Consider the following 5,395-nt stretch of genomic DNA (forward strand, 5'->3'; position numbering starts at 1 on the left):
AATGCATATATAATATTGTCATCTCAACATTTACTCAGCATAAAAAGTTTTGGGGGGACTTTCCTGATGGTTCAGTGTTTAAGAATCTGCTTTGTCAATAAAGGGGATGTGGGTTCGATCCCTTGTCTGGGAAGATCCTACAGGCCGTGGAGAAACTACTGAGCCAGAGAGCCAGGACTAGAGGGTCCTTGTGCTGCAATGAGGTTCCTACATGTTGCAACTAAGACCTGAGGCAGCCAAATAAAGCAAATATTCAAATAAGAGAAAGCTTTAAGGAGAAAATTATAGGGACTTCCTTGGTGGTCCAGTAGTTAAGACTTTGAGCTTCCACTGCAGGGGGTACTTGTTTAGTCCCTGGCCAAGGAACTAAGATCCTACATGAGCTGCAGTGAGGTCAAAAATAAAAAAAGAACAAAATTAAAAAAATTTTTTTTGTTCAAGTCTTCACAATCTGGTACGCATTTGACACTTACATCTCAATTTAGACTTGCCACATTTCGAATACTCAAGAGCTTGTGGGTATTGAATTGGACAGACCAGACAGAGGAGCTAAGACAAGGCCAGGATCACCAGGAGGCAGGGAGAGGAGAGGAGGCGGGTAGTGTCCCTGGGCCAGTTCATGGAGGGTGTCGTAGGCCACTTGAAGGGTCTTAATCTCAAACCTGAAGCTACTGAGAGTTAAAGTGTAGCAAATGTACTGAGAAGTCCTGCATTGAAGAAGCCTGTTTTAACTTGTTTAACTCAGTGTTGCCCTATTTATTCCATGGGACACCTGTTAACATCATAGGCCCACACAGGGCAATGCTCCTCTAGCTTATTCCTTTTGGAAGAAGTGTTGCTTCTGAGAAATACAAGCTTTAGGAGTTGGAGACCTCACGTCTTTGAATTTACCAAGAGTCAGGCTACTTTAACTCCTGCTTGTCGCCCAGAGCTAAGAGCCAAGTAAGCAGAGGATGTTACCTCCCTGATGGAGATTTGGCACTCTCTTTCCAACTTTGTGGTCAACATCACTCAGGGGATCCAAGTGCCAGCCAACAGTAGGGGCTTAAAGCCTTTTCATTTTTTAGAGTTGTCTTAAGTCCGAAGAATTGATGCTTTTGAATTGTGGTATTGGAGAAGACTCTTGAGAGTCCCTTAGATTGCAAGGAGATCCAACCAGTCCATCCTAAAGGAGATCAGTCCTGGGTGTTCATTGGAAGGACTGATGCTGAAGCTGAAACTCCAATACTTTGGCCAACTAATGCAAAGAGTTGACTCACTGGAAAAGACCCTGATGCTGGGAAAGATTGAGGGCAGGAGGAGGAGGATGAGATGGTTGGACGGCATCACTGATTCAATGGACATGAGTTTGGGTGAACTCTGGGAGTTGGTGATGACAGGGAGGTCTGGCGTGCTGCAGTTCTTGGGATTGCAAAGGGTAGGACATGACTGAGCAACTGAACTGAACTGAACTGAACTAAGTCCCATCTCAGCCTAATAGTCTTTTCTATTTTTCATTTCATTCTCTGATCTTGGAAAGTGGAGTTTGAGTAAGCTGTGCATTTAACTATATATTCCATTTCTTTTGTTAGTTTCAGATGTATAGCAAAGTGATACACACACACACACACACACACACACACACACACACACACACACACACACAGAGGATTCTCAGGTGGCTTAGTGGTAAAGAATCTGCCTGTCAGTGGAGGAGATGCAGGAGACATGGGTTTGATCCCTGGGTCAGGAAGATCCCCTGGAGGAGGAAATGGCACCCACTCCAATATTCTTGCCTGGAAAATCCCATGGACAGAGGAGCCTGGTGGCCTACAGGTGGTGGTCTCTCATTTTCATTCTGTTACAAATACTTTCTAATTTTCCTTTGTATGGCTTCTTAGATACAACCATCCTTTAAAAGTGGACATTTAATTTCCAAATGCATGGAGTTTAAAAAATATCTTTGATATTGATTTCTCACTTAAATGCTTTCTTCTCTGCAATCACCCTCTGTTTTATTCAGTCTAACTTTATTGAGACCTTCAATGGCTAAGTAAAAGACTGCTCTTGGTAAATGTCACATTGCACTTGAAAATCTGTGGGTTATTTTCAAATATCTTTTGATACTGGTTCAGTTCAGTTCAATTCAGTTCAGTCGCTCAGTCGTGTCCGACTCTTTGCGACCCCATGAATCGCAGCACGCCAGGCCTCCCTGTCCATCACCATCTCCCGGAGTTCACTCAGACTCACGTCCATCGAGTCCGTGATGCCATCCAGCCATCTCATCCTCTGTCGTTCCCTTCTCCTCCTGCCCTCAATCCCTCCCAGCATCAGAGTCTTTTCCAATGAGTCAACTCTTCTCATGAGGTGGCCAAAGTACTGGAGCTTCAGCTTTAGCATCATTCCTTCCAAAGAAATCTCCGGGTTGATCTCCTTCAGAATGGACTGGTTGGATCTCCTTGCAGTCCAAGGGACTCTCAGGAGTCTTCTCCAACACCACAGTTCAAAAGCATCAATTCTTCGGTGCTCAGCCTTCTTCACAGTCCAACTCTCACATCCATACATGACTACTGGAAAAACCACAGCCTTGACTAGACTGACCTTAGTCAGCAAAGTAATGTCTCTGCTTTTGAATATACTATCTAGGTTGGTCATCACTTTTCTTCCAAGGAGTAAGCGTCTTTTAATTTCATGGCTGCAGTCACCATCTGCAGTGATTTTGGAGCCCAAAAAAATAAAGTCTGACACTGTTTCCACTGTTTCCCCATCTATTTCCCATAAAGTGATGGGACCAGATGCCATGATCTTCGTTTTCTGAATGTTGAGCTTTAAGCCAACTTTTTCACTCTCCTCTTTCACTTTCATCAAGAGGCTTTTAGTTCCTCTTCACTTTCTGCCATGAAGGTGGTGTCATCTGCATATCTGAGGTGATTGATATTTCTCCTGGCAATCTTGATTCCAGCTTGTGTTTCTTCCAGTCCAGCGTTTCTCATGACGTACTCTGCATAGAAGTTAAATGAGCAAGGTGACAATATACAGCTTTGACGTACTCCTTTTCCTATTTGGAACCAGTCTGTTGTTCCATGTCCAGTTCTAACTGTTGCTTTCTGACCTGCATACAGATTTCTCAAGAGGCAGGTTAGGTGGTCTGGTATTCCCATCTCTTTCAGAATTTTCCACAGTTTATTGTGATCCACACAGTCAAAGGCTTTGGCATAGTCAATAAAGCAGAAATAGATGTTTTCTGGAACTCTCTTGCTTTTCCATGATCCAGCGGATGTTGGTAATTCGATCTCTGGTTCCACCGCCTTTTCTAAAACCAGCTTGAACATCTGGAAGTTCATGGTTCACGTATTGCTGAAGCCTGGCTTGGAGAATTTTGAGCATTACTTTACTAGCATGTGAGATGAGTGCAATTGTGCAGGTTACTAACACAATTCCACAGTGATAAGAGAACAGACTCTGTATGATTTCAATAACTTTTAGACCATGAAGTTTTTGCACCTTAGTTTGTTTGAATTCCTGAATATGTCCCAGTGTCTTTTGATTTATAGTTTATGGGAACTTGAATAAAATTTGTGTCCTGCTGTTGTGTGGAAACTGTATAAATCTTACCATTGAATTGTTTCATAGTGCTTTACAGGTCTAGTATATCCTTCTACTTTTCTGTCTGTTCATTCTGTTAATTTCTGAGAGTTTGATATTGAAACTCCAACTAAAAATCTTAATTAATGTATTTAAAATAATTGTAATGTATAGTGGAACTATTAAAAAACATATTTTTTAAATAGTAATCAGAATTACTGCAATCAAAATATCAGAATATCTGCAGGGCAAAAGAACCAGGCTTGGAAAGTATACTCAGGCAGACTGCATTGCCCAAGTCCGTCTGCAGGCTGGTCTGGGGATGCCTGGGGGTGCCACCATCCCATCCTCTTCTTCCCCCACCCAAAGCAGAGCTGGCTCCTGCTGCCCTGTTGGCAGAGGAGTGGCTGTGTGCCTCTAGACTCACTGGCTTTCACCTTAGAGTTTGATTGGCTGAGTTTAAACCAGGAACTCTAGCTGCAAGGGAGGCTGGCAAGGTGTGCTTTTGCTTTTCAGCTTCTGAAGTGGAAAATGGGCTCCTCTTATGAAAGGGAAGTTCATTCCTATAACCTAGGAAGGTGTCTTCAGATGATAGATGGCCTAGAAAAATGCTCAGAACCTTTGCTAGAGTAATGTGAGACCTCGATACAAAGTTTCTGCTGAAACTCCCCAGGCAGGGTCTTCCTCCACACAGGAGACTCCCAAGCCCTCATTGAGGTTCTTCTAGAAAATATTTTGCATATTTTATATATATGTTATGCTTTGCATAAGAGAGTTGATGTTATACTTCACTCTAATGCTGTGATTATAGCTTCATTATGTGCTTTGAAAGTTCTCACATGATGTTTTAATATAGAGACACAGGAGGGCACTCTAACCAACCAGTAATAAAATCTAAATGGTTTCATAGCCTTGGCAGTTAAAAGATGAGGATTGATCTTGTTGAATCTTTTTTTTTTTTCCAGGTAGGATAACCAGCTTTGCAGGAGTACCTAGCTCTTCTAGGGAATCTCATTTCTGACAGAGGTCCCCAAGACACACCCTCCACACTGTCCATTTAAAGTTCTAGGGGCCATGATTTGAGTAACTCAGAATAGCGAGGGGGATTTTTGACTCACAGGCTGCCTACTGACTCAACCAGGCAAGAGATGGAGATTTGGCACCCAAACATTCCTATTTAGAGGCCAACTGGCTAAATCAAACTAAGAGCAGAAGAGACAGAACTGGTTATCAGAGACTTGCTTCAGAGCTACTCCCTGTTCCTCTGACTCAATTTTCCCATCTGTAGAATAGAGATGATACCTGACTTATGTCTGTAGAGTTTGCCAGTGAAGAAGGGGAGCGCTAAGAAGAGGGGGGAAATATCTGGAAATACCATTTACTCATGACCAGTGAGGTTTACACTGAAAAAATAGAGCAGGCCTGCCTCTTGTTAATGAATTCTAGCACAGGACGGACGAAGCGCGCTTCGGCGCTGGCAACTGCAGTGACAAACGGAACGGGGATAAGTCGGATCAGGACCAGCTGCTCCAGACTGGTTTCCCCACACCGATCTCCCAGGCGGGGGCGCAGACACCGGCGAGGAAGGGACGCCGGGCTGCCCGGGCGGTTTTCCTCTCGGCCGGCAGGAGCTAGACTGGTTCCAGGCCTCCGCGGGGTTGCTGCTGCTGCTGCTAAGTCGCTTCAGTCGTGTCCGACTCCGTGCGACCCCATAGACGGCAGCCCACCAGGCTCCGCCGTCCCTGGGATTCTCCAGTCAAGAGTACTGGAGTGGGGTGCCGTTGCCTTCTCCGCTCCGCGGGGTTACTTGCGGTCAAAGGTGCAGTCTGGC

Source organism: Ovis aries, chromosome 23 (genome assembly GCF_016772045.2).
Source record: "Ovis aries strain OAR_USU_Benz2616 breed Rambouillet chromosome 23, ARS-UI_Ramb_v3.0, whole genome shotgun sequence".
In the NCBI taxonomy this organism is placed as follows: domain Eukaryota; kingdom Metazoa; phylum Chordata; class Mammalia; order Artiodactyla; family Bovidae; genus Ovis; species Ovis aries.